Genomic DNA, 18,540 nt, shown 5'->3' with positions numbered 1-18,540 from the left:
GCATGTGAAATTCCATATGCATAAAAATCTGAGGCTCTTGATGAAACAGTTGATGCCACACAACAATATATGCCTGATACATGGAACAGGGATGAAATATACATGAACTACATACAATTCAGCAGATCCCTTACAGTTGTATCTCAAAAAGCTTTATGGAGTTCTTGGAAGCAGAAATCCAGTTAAATAGTTAATAAGGCAATGATGCCACAAAGATCAGCTCAGATATTTAAGTCAGTGTAAGTACTGACGGTTTGTAAAGTTAATCCTGTTAATGATTCCTGCAGGAATGGGAACTAAATAGCCAAATAGCAAGTAATAAGCGGGAAAACAAAATCAAGTCACTTGCTTGGGAATCCAGAGACTCTTGGTTACTGACCTGCTGTATGACCTTAGGCAAATCACTTTACTTTTCTGTTTCATATGTCTATATAGTTTTTTTAGGGTGCAGGGATTTCCCCAAAACTAAGTATTTGTACAGCACCTGGCACAATGAGAGGTAGAAACTATTGCAAAGCAAGGGAGAAAATATTCACTTTCAAATAGTAATAATAATAATAATCATGTGGCAAGGAAGAAAAAGAAACAGTTTATTATAGTTTTCTCCTGTTCCTCTCTTATAGAAAAATCAACATATTTGGGGAGCAGGAGGTAAAAAAGACTTGACATCCCTCCTATCCTATCTAAGGTTAGTATAACCCATTTCAATTTGACATCCTCACTTCTACAACAAGGCAAGTGTAAGGAGAGGGGAAGAGGAATGGAGAAGAGCTATCAGATTACAGGATAGGCATTTTTCCTTTTTGTACATCTTCCCTCCTATCCTATCCTGTCACAAGCAGCACTGCATCATGCTGATGTAGCATGCAGTACAACAGATGTAATAGGGTTTAAATAGAAGATTATAGGATAAATCTGCCAAAGTCAACCCTTTTTCCACTAGGAAGATGATGTGCCTTAGCACAAACTACTTGAAGAACTACAAGCTCAGATGATCGGGTTTTACACTCATATACATGAATTTCACTGACAGCCAGATTTTCAAATGATGATTATCCAGTATTTCCCATTGTGATTCTTATGGACAGATAGTCAGGATAGCTCAGAAAGGTTTTCAATAATCAGTCTGAGAGCATTCTGGAGTCACACTGAAACCAGGTGCTTAAAAAAAAACCCTTTCATTTAGTATCTTGCTTCCATCTGCCTCCAAGTTTCACACTGTGATCCTTTAAAAGGGATAGTCCCTGCATGAAGTACTTACTGGTCTGGCTAGCTCTTCTGAAAACCTGACTACTTATTTTTGAGCCTAAGGGAAGCTGATCTGTTTTTGAAAACTGACTCAAAAGCTTTGGCTGTCTCTACCGTCATTTGCCTGTTCATCTGGAAGTGTGAACTCCTGTTTTATCTGACAGAGTCTTGCCTATAGATCGGCATTAGAAATGTGGCAGTAAAAAAAACTGAAATAATTTTTGGTAGAAATTATTTTCTATTTTACAACAAGATTTATTTGCCACCTTTCAGGTCTGCCTCCTTCAGACACAATCTCCAACATGAGAGAGATGCACAGGGTGATTTTTAACCCTTCTTTACCCCAGATTTATAAATGTTTTGGTTCAGCAAGCAATATTTCCAAACCCACTTGACATGGATAAAAGTGGTATTTGTGCTGGACCTGGAGTATCAAGCAGGGGTAGGGGACAGAAGCATGGAGCCAGAAAGGGTGTCTCAGACTGACTCTGAATCTCCCAGTGAATCCAATCTTACGTGGTCATAGGAAATGGCTGTGAGATCACTCCTGGCACGTCTTGAATGCCTGGGGGTTTCTGAGCATTGCATGGCTGTGTAGGACAGCTGTGGGATTACCCAGATGGGGCTTGATTGCTCCAGGGGACCCGGTGTTGAGCAGCAGCTGATGTTGCTGTGGAGAGCTGAGGGATTGTCCCTAGAAGGGTTTGGCTTTTTTTCCTTTCCCCCACCCCCCAGGCAAGCTGCAGCAGAATGAGAGCTGTGTGTGGTTAAAGCTGCTAGTGAAGGTGAGGTCCCTGCTGGGGTGACCTGGGCAGAAGGGAGGATCAGGGTGGAAAAAACTCCCAGGATCCAGGGGAAAGGAAACAAGTGAATGCAGAGTCAGTCATTAGGGCAGTGAGAGAGAGCTGCAGGTGGCTGAGAAGGGGGAGGAGTGGCAGGCAGAGTTCTGGCAGGGCACGTGCATGTGGCAAGGGGCAGCAGGCAGAGTTCCTATACAGCTGGGGCCAGGGGAAGTAAAGGCAATGGGAAGCTATAGAAGAGAGACAGAGTGGAGGCTTAGGCCCTGTGGATGAGGACTTGCTGGGAAGCAATTCAGGGGTGCAATGTAGCAAAGAAGCGAGGGGTAGATAGTGCAAAGCTCTGGAGCTTAGAACGAGAAAAAAGCAGAATCATTTGCCTGCCAGGAACCCCCACACGATAAGGTTGTACCTGGCTTGGATTTAGTTTTTTTTTTCTTTTACATCATTTTTTCCTCCTCTTTGTTGATTCTGCCTTTACCTGATTTTCTGTGGAAGAGGAAGATGAGGCACTGAGCTAGCTCTTCAGGCTTCTGTAATGCACAGGATATTGTCCTCCCTTGGCAGCTCTTCCATCCATAGTTGACAGTCTGGTACAGACTACTATTGCTACCAGCTAATGGAGTATTCCTTTGGCTCAGGTAGCCAAGTTCTGTGTTTTACAACTGGGTTCAAACTCTGCTGAAAGAAGGATAAAAGTTGCTGGAGAACTGACAGTCCTTTTACCACGGGCCTCCTGCTTGACTGAGGTACCATGAGCCTGGGGCTATGGTTTTTCTTTTGGGATGAGGTATATAGCAAATAGCGAAGGGTCACTGCGGTTACAGCACTGAGTGATGAGAGTAGGGGGGGACTGAACGGATGTCAGTACAAGGCAAGTGGAAGCTATGGGAAAGGGACTAGTAAGAGACAAAATTTAGGTGGTATGGACATCATGAAAGGGCAATTTTGACCTTGATCCAGAAATAAATGAGGAGCCAGTGAAACTCTGGATGAGTTTGATGTGGTGATGCTTTGTGTAGAACAGAGCGAACAGAAGCATCTTATACCTAAAGGGGATTGTATGTTAGGATTTCAGAAGGCCTGTAGAAGAGGCTTGCATTGGTCCAGGAGAGAGAAGATAGAAACATGGATGAGCAGACTGAACTAAGGCAATAGGATGCACAGTATAATAAAAGTGGGAAGAAACAGATTTCCTCAGATAGGGTGAGAGAGATATAGAGTAAAATTGGAATTAAAACTGAGATACGGGTGGTTAATAGTTACAGGAGAGAGAGGGCTATGGATAAGGATTCTCCTGTAGCCCATGCCAGACTTATTTTTAGTTCAAGTTTATCTGGACAGGGCAGAAAGAGAGAATAGCCACAAAGGAGTTACAGGAAGTGTAAAAAGATATGGATAGTTGTGTATCTTTAGCATTATAGATGTAGTTAAAGTGAAAGGTAGAGAAAAGTCAAACAAGGTAATGACAGACAGGCACCTTGTAAGGTCTCTGAGCTTCAGAGACAAGGACAGAGTTACTTGATTAGTAGATGGAGAATCATGTCAGCAGGGCACATGCCAGAAAAAGCTACTCGTACAATTGATACAATAACCAGGCACTCTTCTTATAACTGGAACTGTCCAGGTCAAGCATTGAAGCACTTGGTTGAGTTGTGGTAGTGTTTTTATAATATTTGGTGTGGAGAGAGAACTTCATTCTTTGTTACTAGACAAAACACAAATCATCATTCACTATAAGCTATAGCAGGAGAAGCTCATCACATTTGGATATAGAAATGGCTAGCACCAAACTCTGAGATCCAAATATTCCTTTAAAGCAGTGATAGTTTGGATCTGGATCTCCTCTTTGCATGTCAGTCTGTCTTGCATTCTGTTCCTTTTATCATTTCCAGCTAAAGGGTCTGTAGCCCAATTCCCTGGAAACATGATGTTGATATTAAATTATGCAAACAATAGCCTTTATTTTTATAGATGCTACTCGTGCATCTTTGAAAGTCTTCCCTACAATCAAAACACAAGACTCGCTGCATATGGAAAGGTGTGCTGTTTTGAATGGAATGAGCACATTTCTTTAGTACAGGTTTTACAGCCAAGCTGTCCCAGTGCTTCTCTAAAACTGATTGCTGCCACTTTGTGAAATGTTAGATGACTGCTTCAGAGCCATGCACAAGGCCAGGGCATTCACTGATGATGTCAACAGGCCTTCTGTTTCAGCCAGCTGAGGTAATCAGATAAACTCAGCGTGAAGGAATAAAACTGAGCCAGAAGCAAGGCTAACAGTTAAATGAAGGCTAAGCCTGTATTTTTCAAGGAAGCATAGAAGGCTTATTTGGAAGAGTTTGACTCTGTGGCAAACAGCTCAGGGCAGCTGCACTCAACAGCACATTCAAGCTGCGGAACGGTAAAAAGTAGCTACTTTACCTAATCTTATATTTGTAGGTAGGGACAACAATCTTACACAGAAATACATGCCCATTCCTTCTGATTGGTTGTATACTGAGATATCAATTTAAGGATCACACTTGCAAATGTGTTTATGATTGCACATGCCCAAATAAATAAAAAATATTTTAAACCTCTAGAGCAGTGTCAGTCATACATAATGAACAGTGCATAGAGCTCTTTGAGATATCATTATATTAGTATATTTGAGAAGTCAGTCTATGAGGGCATCAATGAGTGAATAAACTTGGTGAATCATTGTGTATAGACAGAGCTTCAAAATTTATACTGACACGGTCCTGCAAAACTTTAATTTTCACTGTAGGCAGACAAGGCCCCTTTGGTATTTGTAGTGTATGCTATTTTAGAGATGCTAAAGTAATATCCCATGTACAATTTCAACTGTGTATGCTTCATAGATAAAAATCTCAGTGCTAAAATCCAATTTATGAAGGGAAAAGCCCCATTGACTTCAGTGAGAGTTTAATCTGAGAGCATGGATTACAAGATCTGCCCTGATATTTAGACACTAACAACAGCCAAATCCTGCGCTCAGATATATCTAAGCAACCCAGCTCATGCCAGGATTATAAAGGTTCCCGAGGCCTTACAATCTATGAAACCATAACTCTAAGAAGCTGCATAACTTCAGTGGGTTGAACGGAGTTAGGGGAGGTTGGACTTTGGCCCTAATAATTTCTACTGCCCAATCAAAACTAAACTTATCTGAAGGGCGAATGGGCTGTGTGCTCTAATAGGAAGCAACCAACAACATTATTTTGATACTTGTTATATTTAGCTTTGCAATTTGTTGTCCATCCTTAGCATGCTGTTGTGTTAAATTCAGAAGTCATCATGAAAGGAAAGCAATAAGGTTAGGAAAAGTAGAGCTTCCTTTTACAAGAAATTCTGCACTTATATCTATTTTAGAGGGTTTTTTATTTAGTCTTTTTAACCTCTTTAATCAGAGGCAGTCTCTGGTCTCTTGAGAATTGCTCTACATTTCAATGCCAGAGAGTTTGAGTCATATTGCAGCAAGTTAGTGAAGACTGTTCTTACTGGAAAAGAATATTGATTGTCTTAGCTAGGCATGAACAGTCTTTCTCTCTCTCCTCTCTTAATAAAGGAGAGAAAAAGAGACTGGACCAAAGCTGATGGCATATTTACCTTCATGAGTTTTAAAAAAAAGTTAATTACTGCTTGGAGCAAGTTGGTATGGCTGTCCTGAGCTGTCTTTTATTAGTAGTCCCCTTCATTAATTTCCCTCGCTGGATTTGCTGCTAATAGCTGCTTGGTTCCAGACAGCACAAAGCAGCATCTGTGCCATTGAGCAGAAAAGCGGGAGTCAGGCAAAGGGGGGTGGGGGGAGACGCCGTTTACAAATCAACCCTTATTAACATGATGGCCTACTCTAGGGGGACTGCATCTCCAGGCCTCTGGTATCAAGCGCAGCAGTTTGGACTTCAGCTTTACTAATATCAGCTCCTGAACGAAGGAAAGAAACAAAACCACTTCTTGCATGGCCATGCAAGTTATGCAGCTCAGCTGACTGTTAACATCGTTGGACTCATTATCTTGGTCGATGGTTGCTTTTCTTTTTTCCTTTTGGGAGAGGGGTGATTAAATGGTTAAGTACAATAAAGCAGATGCAATAATAAATTCATGTTTGAACAATATGATAATCAGTGATGCCTGATGACAAAAAAGCAGGCCTTCAATTGTCTCGTTTTTGTATAAGAGTGATGGGAAAGACAATAAATTTTGGGAAACAGTTCGACCAGTTACTGTTATGGAGCCAAATCTTAGTCAGGGCCAGATTCCAATAAGTTTTCCTGCAGAGTAGCACCTGACTGCAGTAGTGAGCTCTCGGAAGAGAATGGGACTAGGCCCTATGTGGGATGCTGCTTAGGGAATAAAGGTATCAGAATCTGGCACTCTGTTTTTAATAAGACATTGCACAAGCAACCCTTCTATTGCATCCTGTAACTCTATAGCTTCACATCTTTAAACACTGTATTTTGTATGACCAGACATGTGCGACTGGATTGTTTATTTGTCCCATGAGTGGGACTGTGACCTATAACGCTGAAGTCTAAGACTCAGGTGAACTCAAACATAGTAGAGGCTAGGCCCACTTCACATGGGCCCTTATAACCCCACCCCAAATTGTGGCAATAGATTCTTTTGCAATGGCTCCCCACAGCTGGGGTTGGCAGCAACTATGAGAATTAAGATGAATGGGGAAGTTCACACCTTTAGAAACAGTTTCAGGCTGCCTTCAGATTGTGGCAGGCTGTGCTTACGCTTGGCCCACTTTCAAGTTTTCTTTTCATTCATGCTAGCTAGAGACTTAATCTTTAGATGAAAGCTGAGAGTCTCATCTCACCAGGTGATGAGGCATATGGAGTGCCCAACATGTACAATATAGCCCTAGGCTGAGTAAGTATGGTCAATGGGGAAACTTATTAGTAGCCCAGTGACTGTCTGCTACAATAGGTATTAAATTTAAAACAAGAACCTTAACTGTAATCCATAAAAAAGAAATGTTTGTGGGCTGTATTATAAATGTTATTCCAGTTTAAAAATAGTTCAGGATAAAAGGATGGGTTGAAATGAGATTTAAAAAGCAGTAAAAAAAGTTAACATTTTCTTAATATCTTTGCTTAAATGGAAACAAGGGAAATTTAGACTTGATATTAGGAAGAACTTTCAAACCATGAGGATGGTTTCACTGGGACAGATTTCCTACAGACAGTGTGGAAGTGGTTGGAAGCTTTTAACTGCAGGTTGGACAAATGTTTGTTTGCAGTGATTTATACAGGAATGATCTTACCTTTAGCAGGGAGAATCAGACTAAATGATCTCTTAAAGACCTTATTTCTCTATGATTTTTAATGGCAAAAAGTCAGGCTATGTGACCCGGAAGAACTCTGTGTGTGCTATCGAGCACCTCCCTGAAGGTTTTACTGTAGCATTTCATGAAGTATTACACTTTCTTCCCTTTTCTATTTTAAGGGGTAATATTTGGGGCAGCAACACAAGAAAGAGGTCAGCTATGATTTCTTCCTAACTCCTCCTTGTTTATGATGGGCATGGAAATCTGGTACTTGTCTACACAAGCAGCAAATTACTACCAGGCTTGAGGTGGATCAGCTGTGCCACAGCCCTCACAGCTCCCCTCTTATTTTACTTGCTTTGGGTAGATGAACAGAACAGCACATGTACAGCAATAAATATACTTAAAAACCACAAACCAGCAGACAGCATGTGCTGTACAGTAAGTTATGACAGAATCACCCTCAAAGGTGACATGTCAAAATGTTCAGCTGGGGCAAAATTCTGCCCTTGATTCATATGACATTCCTGTCCAATCACTGAGAATTATTTCAAAGCTATAATCTCACCTTCTTTGGTTAGTCAGACATGGGATGTAATAATCTAAGGAATTAGAAGGCAAAATAAATTAAATCAAGATGTAGTGTATTACAGATGCTGGCGCTCTTTGTTGAAACAGGAGAGATTGAGATGGAAATGAAGGGAAACTTCAGCAGAATCGCTCTTTGGTTTTGCTCTTAGATCTGCCTTTTCTGACTCTTCTGGGCCTGGTCCTGCCACGATTAATTTACATTATTGTCTTTCTCCTTCTCTTCCTGTAAATAGAAAACTGACCATAAAGGCACCCACAGGAGACTTATCTAAATAACATGAACTCAACCGGCAGCTAAGACCAGTCATTCAGTGAGCAGTATCCATACTGTGCTGAGGCCAGGGCACGCCCCTTGAAGCTCTTCAAATTCTGGAGGGGACATGGTTTTGAGTGTTTCTCCTGTACTTCAGCAATCCTTTAGAAACATCCAGAAGTTCTGTTAAGGAGCAGGCCTTCCCACTGTTGGAGTGAGCCACAGGGCTTGGAGAGGCCACACAGGGGTTGTTTAAGGTAGGCTTGGCTGGACCTGCTGTGCTTTCACACCAGTAGGCAGCAGTGTTTTGCTGCTGAGATCTAATTCATTCCCCACCCCTTCACAAATGGATTCCTATATGATTTCATGATAAGGCAAGAAGTTGAGGTGGTGTTTAAATTAAGGGGAGCACAGGTCCTTTTGCTGCATCGTCCCTTCTTTTCTGATAAACAGATGGAAAAATTATTAGTTGTCTGAGTAATTTTGGAGCCATTTGTTGTCCTCTTTGAGAACTTGTGGAGGTCAGGTGAGGTCTCAGATGACTGGAAAAGGGCAAATATAGTGCCCATCTTTAACAAAGGGAAGAAGTAGGAGCCAGGGTACTACACACCAGTCAGCATGACCTCAGTACTTGAAAAGATCTTGGAGAGGGACCTCAGGGAATCTATTAGGGAGCACCTAGAGGAGAACAAGGTGATCAGGAACAGCCAGAATGGATTTGCCAAGAGCAAGTCATGCCTGACCAACCTGATTTCTTTCTATGATAAGGTGACAGGCTTTGTAGATGGGGGAGAGTACTGGATGTGATATACCTTGACACCATCTCCCACAAAATTCTCAGTAACAAGCTACAGAAATACAGACTAGATGAAAGTACTCTAAAGTGGATACATAACTGGTTGGATCATTGTGCTTAATGGGTAGTCATCAATGGCTCAATGTCTAATTGGGTGGAAGTATCAAGTGGGGTTCACTGGGGTTTGTCCTGAATTTGGTACTGTTCAACATCTTCATTAATGATTTGGATAATGGGATTGAGTGCATGTTTAGTAAATTTGTGGATGACACCAAGTTGGGTGGAGTTGCAGATACTCTGGAGGGCAGGGTTGGCATCCAGAATGACCTGGATAGGCTGGAGAAATGGTCTGCAGTCAATCAGGTGACGTTCAACAAGGAGAAATGCGAAGTCCTGCCCTTGGATGGAATAATCACATGCACAAATACAGACTGGAGAATGACTTACTAGGCAGAGAAGAGCCTGGGATTTACAGTAGACCGTAAACTGAATATAAGCCAACAGTACGCTCTTGTTGCTAAAATAGGCAATGGCATACTGAGTTGTACTAACAGGAGTTTTCACTTGCAAATTAAAAGAAATTATTTTTCCACCTTATTCAGCATTACTGAGGTCTCACCTGGAGTACTGTGTTCAGTTTGGACCCTGCACTTCAAGAAGGATGTGACTAGATTGCAGTGAGTCCAGCACTGAGCAACAAAAGAGATTAGGGGCTTGGGAAGCAAGCCTTATGAGGAAAAGCTGAAAGAACTAGAGTTATATAGTCTGGAGAAGAGACTGATTAGGGATTTAAAAACAGTCTTCAAATGCCTGAAGGACAGTCTTGAGAGGACAGAAATAGGCTTTCTTTGTGGCAGTAGGGGACAAGGCTAGGAAAAATAGCCTCAAGCTACATCAGAGGAAATGTAGGTTGGAGATTAGTAGGAACTTCCTGACTATGAGGGTGGTCAATCATTGGAACAGGCTATTTAGAAAACCATGGAATCTCTATCCTTGCCAATTTTCAAGAGCAGGGGGCTGGACTAGATAATCTTGTGTGGTCCCCCCTAGTCCTACTTTCCTATGATGCTATGATTTCACAAAACTCTCAATGAAAAGGAGTCAGGTTTTCTTCCTCACAACATCTGAAGTTTCCCTATAACATCATTCCTCAGAAAGATTACTTCATGGGGCAAAAACAGCAGCAGCTGAGCTGCTGGCCTGACTGCCATGCCTCTGGTAGCACAGCCACTGATAATGCTGATGGGCAGCTGCTGCCCACAGCACTCAAGTGACCTGTGTTGCCTCTGTACACACCATTTACTGCAGGATAAAAGGGGATAAGGCATTTGTCAGCTGCTCTGTGGCAACTTCCTGTGTGCATACAGGGGTAAGAGGAAGCTAACTCAGGATATTTTGTTTTTCTCTGGCAGCTAAGTTACATAGTGGCATACGAGAATGAATGTGGGCAGTCAGTAGGGCTGTGCAAAATGGCTCTGTTCTGTTTTGACTAGAGTTTTGAGGTTTCGCTGGAACAGCATTTTGTTTCGAATTTCATTTTGAGTCAAAACAGCTGTTCCATTTTGCTTTGTCGAAACAGTGAGGCTGTTTCGATGCTGTTTCGATGTTTCACCCATTTGCTATAATGAGGAAACTTGAAACAGCCTCTCTCATCTGGCAGGCAGATTGGGGCCCAAACCCGGGAGGGCTGCCAGGGCTGTGCCAGTCCTCCCGGATCAGAGGGCACCATATCTGCCTGCCAGATGAGGGAGGGAAGCCGGTACTGCCGTCTGGGACCAGGGAAGGGAACTGAGCCTGATTGCTTAGTTCACCTCCCCAGTGCTAGATTCCCTTTCCCTGCGCTGTGATTGGCTTTCCACCCCAGCCACGGGGGGCGGGGAGAGCCAGGGCTAAGCTCTCTGCCTGGCTGAGCCTGGAGTCACTAGGAGCACAGCCCTGGTTGTCCCCATCTCCCACCACCTGGCTCCTGGCTGCTTTGAAAGTTTTGAAACGTTTCGACTAGTCTCGTTTTGTTTCAAGGCTGTTTCAAAGTCCTTCATTTCATTTCGATTTCACCATTTCGAGCTCGAAATGACTCAAAACAGTGTTGAAACGAAACGGCTGGCAAAATTTCACACAGCCCTAGCAGTCAGCACAGAGCAACTGACATGTAGGAAGCCTGATCCCCTTTTCTCTACAGTAAATTGTTCATATATCCAAACTGTCATTTAGACTTTCTGCTGCTCGTATTTCCTATATGCGAAATGGAAGTGACATTAATAAACACTTGCCTTGCCAGTGTGAAGAGATCATCTCTTAGAGATGTCATCTTAATTTCTATGAAGGCTATTGAGTTCCTTGAATGACAAATCTTAGGTTATTCTAAGTCAGCAAAACAATCTCAGCCTGTAACTATAAAGTATTGTTTTGCTCCTAAATTTATGGACCTGTGCTGGAAAGTTATTCCCAGAAGATTAGTCCCAGAAGTTCTTGCTGAATCAAACCCCATGATATTTATTTTAACTAAAAAGCAGACAAGCTGATGATTCATCTTAGTACTACTCCTTAGAAACTGTTTGTAAACTAAAAAGAATAGTAGCTTAATGACTGTGAATTTAGTTCTTTTCAATATTGAAAAACACATGCAATAACAGCCAGCTACTGGTGCCACTGTTCAAGAAGGATCTTCAGACTGATGGTAGTTTAAATATATATGCATATTCCTTTTATTTGAATGAGGAAAAAAAACCCTTTGCTTATTGTAGTCTGGATGCACTTTAAAACTAGGGTTGGTTGCTTGCAATTTGATAGGACACTTTTCAAATCATCTTTGAGACAATTAAAAAAAAAGCAAACGCTAGCTAGTGTCCTTCAATGAGGCTTTAAAACAACATTTTCCAGCTTATTAATTTCTTAAATCTTACTCTCCTTTTTCTTTAAATTCAATGGCTGTATTTTTTTACCCACACCAAGCTACGAACATGCAGTTTTGATCACTTAGTTAAATCCAGTATTTTACTATTGCAGGCAACACTCTTCTTTATTGGCTGTGGAACAAGATAACTGACTTAATCTTCCCAGTAACACGTGAGTTTTCATGTATCATTTTAATCTGCGAAACATTTGAGCTGAGTGTACTGTCACATGCCGATTTTACTTTTCTATAAGAAAGTGACTCCCGGGCTCAATGATGGATTGTTTGCTCTCTTTTAACAACAGTCAAGATGGTGAATGCCCTGGGGTGATAGACAGCGTGCAATGGGAATGAGAGCAAATCTGATGGCCCAGTTCAAGTTCACCTGACAAAGCTGGAGCAGTCTGCAAGCAGCATTTTAGAAAGGATTATTCACACTTGCATTATATTTTTGAACGCATTTTTCTTGCTGCGCAGCTGCATGGCTCCCCAGCACTGAAGGTTTATGCACCATAATAAAGAGATTTAATTTTTTTTCTAACTTCCCACTCTTTACACCTAGTTTCCACTGCTGTGTGCAGTTATAGGGCATCTGTATATCCAAACAACTTAGTACAAACATCACCTTGAAAACAATAGCAGCACTAAAAAGCAGCAACAAAAAGCCTAAAATCTCTGCTGGCTGAAGAAACAAAAGCTGATGGTTTTGTTAAGCCTAACTTTGTATTGGAGATCCATCTCTTTATGGAACTTTAGTACTCACTTTTCTTCCCCCTCCAGTTCAAACAAAAAAAATCTTCTGAAACAAACCCTGTGTCAAACAGATGCCTTTCTGGTGCAGGAAACTGGAACTTTAAGACATATTTAGGTTTGTTTAAAAAAACAACAACTTTGTTCTACTAAAAATACACTTAACTACAGGAAAAATAACCACCATTCATTCACACAGTTCTGGAACTTCAGCAAAAGTGGTTGGCTGTGCTGGCAGATTCTTTGGAAAGACAAAGCTTATGATTTTAGTCTATCCGGAAAGGCCAATCCCAGAGCAGCAATGATGTTCGGCTTAGTCCTACACACTGTTCCTGTAGGGGGACCCTCACTCCTGCACAGAGAAGGAGCGCCAGTGAAGTTAATGGGGTCCCACATAGGCACAAGATCCTGCCACATGAAATAATTTGAAGGATTGGGGCCATTAGCTGGTCTCCAGATACAAGGGGAACATTAACAGTAGTATCACTTAGCAGTCACTATACAATGTACTTTGCATCTTCAGAGCATTGTACACAAACATTTGTCAGCCCCTTATGAAATAGGTACATTGGTTTTTATTATCTTCACTTTATAGATTGGGAAACTAATCCACAGAGAACCAAATTAACTTGGTTAAGCGGCAAGTCAAGCCACTTGACAGCCAAGCCCATTATGGGACTGAATGTACCCAAACCTACTGTGTTTGGCATCATCATAGAAAGAGACCCGCAGTGTTTTCTGGTCAGTGCTCCAGGAAAACAACATTCAGGGGCTATAGGATCATATGTCTTTTCTCTCAGAATATCAGTATTTTAGAGGTGATGTAGCCAATATGTTCAGAGGTGTTTGCGTATTTTAATATAACCACTTTAAGTACTTTTTTCATCTCAAGGCACATTCTGATTTAATTCAGGATGATCTGAAAAGGGTTTTAAAACCATTGGGCTTGTTGTGCCTTTTTCTCCCTTCATTTTGATGTTTAAAAAAAGGCTTGGAAGTTCTTCCTTTGCCTTTCCCCTCTCCCTGCTTTTCTTCTGAAGTACCAGGAATGGCAACTCATTTTCCATAGTCTAGAGCAGCGTTTCTCAACCCTTGCCTCGCGACCCAAAAGTGGGTCTCAAGAATATATGAAAGGGTCATGAACAAATTTTAAAAATGGATTCTCCTTTAAAGGAGAAAAACATGGGAAACTGGATTTTCCCTTGCAGGCTGGGAGAGTTCAAGCCGGTGAGGGGCTGCTTGGGGCCCCCCTGCCATGCCCTCCATACATCCCCCCCCTAAACACTGGGGTGCTGGGGCCTGGTGATGGGACACAGCGGGGCAGGAGTGAGGGGCACTGGGTCGGGACTGGCCACTGATGTTTACAAAGGGGCCCTGGTACAAAAAAGGCTAAGAACCACTAGTCTAGAGGATCAAGGGAGTGAGGGAGGGCAAGACCCAAAGCTGTGTATTGTGAAGTGAGAAGTGAGGAGGAAGTGAGAGGAATGTTGAAACTCTAACACAGACAACATTTCTCCCAAGTGTTACCTAGGCAGTGGAATTAAGATAGAGCTTAGGGTTCATCTTCATGAGCTATCATATTAAAATACAATGTGTCTGGCTCGCATTAGGATTTTACAGTGTATCAGTTAAGTTGTATTGGCCTGACATGTTTTTAAAGCACTTATCTTAGTTCAACTATATTCTTAAGGCTTGTCTGCATTACAAGCATTACTGCCATAGCAAAGCATTACTGCCATAGTAAAGCCCTCTCATCTATAGCATATGACACCAGAAGGGTATGAGCTGCTTTCCAAACTCCATTTTGACAGCATAAAGCTTCAATAGGAATTGGAGAATAAAACAGCTAGTTATTCTACAGCTCAGACCAATCCTGGACACTCCAACTACACTACAATATTTTATCTCAGTATGCTCCAAGATTTGACACTCTTCAGCCAGTCAGACTATGTCACATAGTCTTGCAGGCTCACATGGAGCCAAAGGCACCCACACATGTCTGTGGAGTTACATGAAGGATGAAGCTGGCCTTAGCAAAACCATGCTATGCGGTTGAGAACATATATCTGTGCATAGCAGACACTGTAATTTACCATTGGTAGATGCCTTTTTTTTCTTCCATATAAATAACTTGTTTATTTTTCATGGGTGACCACTGGTGTAAGCCCTGGAGGGTACACTGTACTGATGCACCCACTACCGCTGGGGAAACTGGACCAATAGGGAAACTTAAGAAAACAGATATCTGGTTCAGCCAGAGGCTGACATTTTCCAGCACTTGAATACTTCCCCAGTGGATTTCTGGGAAGGGAATGACATAACTCTGCATTTGCTGCTTTCCAGTTCTCCAGGTGGTAGCTCACAAAAGTCCTAGAAGGTCATGTCCATGAATTACAGGCTTTGATCTAAAAAAACAAAAGATTGTTTCATAAAAAGTAAACTGCGGCAGCTGCTTCTATGCCAGGTGAACACTATTGAAGCCTGTGGACAGCAGACATGCCAGAGGACATTCAGGGAGTGGGAATGTTAAAAATCAGAGGTTCTGGAGTGTATTTTTTTGTATAGCATCAAACTGTGAACAACAAGAAAACATGCAGCTAAAATGTACGAAATATAAGGAAATGTTCAAAGCAGCAACTGTATGGCTATGCATAGCAAGACATTCCCGGTACAGCCAGAAAACAGGTAAAAACTCCAAGGAAAGTCCTGGAAGTGTGGGTCCAATTAAATAAAATATTTGAGAGTGGGAGAGAACATCACAGCAAGCGATAAGGGGGGCAGGGGAGTAGCTTGGGTGGGGGGGTGGAGAGGGCTGTTGTGTGGTTAATATGTACTTATATTTCCTGAGGCTCAGAATATTCCCAGGCACTTCTGCTTCATTCACACAACTTATACTGACAGACAGACCTCCCGTCCACCTAGCTCCTGCTGTCTACATATTTTATCACAGGTTTTTATTTTTAAAACAGTTTTGTGCGTAACTGTGCCCCAGAATGCTGGGACATCAAACCCATCAGAGCAGAGGGCTGCATTACATATTGAATGAAACTATCAGCAATCAGCAGCAGATCTCCCACGGATGAGAATGGAAGGCTTATACAAAGGATGGCCAGAATATGACCCTGATATCATAGCTAAGCCTTTAGAAGTCAAAGCAAAGCACTGAACTCCCTTTCTCTGTCTTTAAAGGGAGGTGGATCAAGATACTAACTGGTAAGTTACTAATGCATTCACCATTACTCAATGGGAAACATTTGGGTGGGAACTATCTTCTGTCTCTGACACTTGTTTGTTTGACCACATGCATGTGCAGTTGCCTAATTTACCTCCACAATTGCAATAAGTTCAATTACCTGCCTATGTTACCTGAAAAACACATTCTTTTAGTCATCATTACACTTCATAGTGAACTGCTCAACTGGATAAGGGCAGTTTTCCTTCTTGCTTAGAATTGCTGTTCCAGGCTGTCTAGGCTATTTTTCTTCAGCTTATTTTTGCAATCAGAAAGGCAACAGTATTATATTTTTGTATAACCTTCTATATTCTGCAAAACTATTGATAGAGCATGTAGGGAATCTGACAGCATCATTTTATGGAGTTAAATATAAAGATATTTTGAAAAATTAAAGGAAAGGGAAAGCAGGATCTATAAGCAAAGATCTTATCTCAGAGTGGATTTGGAAATAGATGGGAACAGAGTAGAGAGACACGGGAATGCCTTTCCCATGACAAGGATTACAGATGAGGTGGTTCTCAAGCTATCAGCAATACGATAATGTTAAGGGAGAAAGGAGAAGCTGTGCCGGAGGAGCACATTGGGCTCTAATGGCACATTAGACATCAAGCTCAACCCCTTGGAGATACTGGGCACATCTATACATACAATTAATGCGACTGAATATACTCCAGCTCAGTTTGAGCCAAGGTAAACTAACAGCACTGTCTACACATGTGTTTAAGCACAGTAATTTACTGCACTACTGGATACTACTTGTATCTGACAGGCCTATCTGGCAGTACAGTAAATTAGTCTATTGTACCCTACTTGCTGAGCAGGAATAGACGCTGATGCTTTACTGTGCAGCAAATTTGTCTGCTGTGCAATAAAGCATCTTGTGTAGACACTCACTACGACATGAGCTATACCTGTGAGGCACAATATCTTCAAAATGTTTTGCTTGCTGCCAACAGGATATCACAACCCCTCTCCCCCCAGTGCCTGAGTGGATAGTTAAACAAAGTTTCTGTCTTCTGCCCACTGGCTCCAGGAAACAGTTTGACCATATAATGAAGAAAGATTAGAATAAATCTCTGGGTGTTAATGAAGAAAGATCAGAATAAATCTCTGGGTGTTGAGAATAGCAGGGGATGCTCTTCCACCTAATTGGAATCCCAAAACAGCTCTTTTAGTTATACAGGTTTCCCTCACTTTATGTGGGTTCTGTATGTATGAATTCACTCTTATGTGATGACCTTTTTATACCACAAATTAATTATATGCGAGGTAAATTCACTCTTATACGATCGGTGTAGTGGAAGCCTGCAGTCAGCTGCTTTTTGTGGTGCATTCTGGGAGTGGAGAAAGAAAAACTTATTTGAAGGGGCTGAGCCAGGTGGTGGTGCCCAGGCCAGGCCACAACACTTGCCTCTGCAACCTGGCCCAGTCTGGCCCTGTCAGCATGGCACCCTGGGAGCTGGGAGCCATGAAGCCACCCGGCAGCAGCACCTACAGCCACTGCTCAGGGCAGCTGGTGCCCATGTTTTTGGAGCTGCAGCTGCCCCGGGAGTAGTGCAATGCCACGTTTGTAAGTGGTAGAAATGTGTCTGCGGTCAGTACAGGCAAGGTCTTGGAACATATCCCTATTTGTTACATTGTAAAGTGGGTTCCCTTTATGTGAATTTGAGTTATGTGCCATTTTCCAGAACCACATGTACAGCATAAAGCAAGGGAAACCTATACTATTTTAGTATCACTTAGTGTATACCTGAGTGTACTGGAAAAGAGCCTGCCCCTGTAAACCTGTAACTCAAACAAGTCACTCCCCTCATTCAAAGGGGCTGCTTATCTTAATAGGGGTTACAAGACAGCCCCTAAATTTGGAGCACTCCTGATGGTAGGTATTTTTAGTCTCCCATGGGCATATTAACAAGCTCAGACCAATCCCAGCAGTCCTTACTCTGGAAAAACCCCAATCCCAGCAGTCCTTACTCTGGCTTCTTTTGGTAGTTTTTAGCCTGTACAAAGGCTGTAGGATTTGCTCCATGACAATTAGTCAAGATTAATGAGTATTTTAAAACACTTTTAAAAATCTTCCATAAGAAAGTATACACAGAGAAGAAGTTACATCTTTAGTGCTTCTTATATCTAGACACCTGAGACATTTACACCAGTTGGTGAAAAATCATTAATAGAGTTAAACGCAAATAGCTAAAATAAAATAGCTGATTCTGAACACACATTTGGCCATGCTGGGTGCATTTACATGTGCAATTAATGTGAAGTAGTAAACTCCAGAGCAGTTTGAACCAGAGTAAACTAGTCCCGGGTGCAGCGTCTACATGTGCGCCTCGGACAGGAGCAATTTGAGCTGGTGTAGAGCAGTTTATCCCAGGGCTGCTCCTGCTATGCTCTGCCCTGGGCTCTGGGTATCAGTGGAGGGTGACAGAGGGCCTGGCTGGGGGATGAGAGTGCTGAAAATGTGGAGCTGTGTGGCTAGGTGGCTGGTCCACTATCCAGTTATGGCAGGATTAATTAGTTACTGCAGCTTAATAGCATCACATGTGGAGACAGTGAAGTTTTACTCCTCATCTAATTAGTCTACTAATAAAGTGCACATGTAGATGTGGCCCCTTTGTGCTATTTGAATATACTGTTACACAATTTTATTAATTCCAACAGATATATGTAACAAGCTGTATTCAGCTGGCCCA

General features: G+C 42.0%; 1 protein-coding gene across 1 annotated transcript in view; it reads right to left on the bottom strand.

The window, feature by feature from the left end:
• The window catches only part of ALPK1 (alpha kinase 1), a 115,970-nt gene that overhangs the window by 1,449 nt on the left and 95,981 nt on the right, over positions 1–18,540 (bottom strand). Inside the window, exon 15 of the mRNA XM_006025555.3 lies at positions 2,527–2,723. The gene's annotated coding sequence lies outside the window, so the exon portion shown is untranslated. The remainder of the gene's footprint in view (positions 1–2,526; positions 2,724–18,540) is intronic.

The sequence above is a fragment of the Alligator sinensis genome, unplaced genomic scaffold, assembly GCF_000455745.1.
Source record: "Alligator sinensis unplaced genomic scaffold, ASM45574v1 scaffold861_1, whole genome shotgun sequence".
Lineage (NCBI taxonomy): Eukaryota > Metazoa > Chordata > Crocodylia > Alligatoridae > Alligator > Alligator sinensis.
This window is presented reverse-complemented; position numbering and strand designations above follow the sequence as displayed.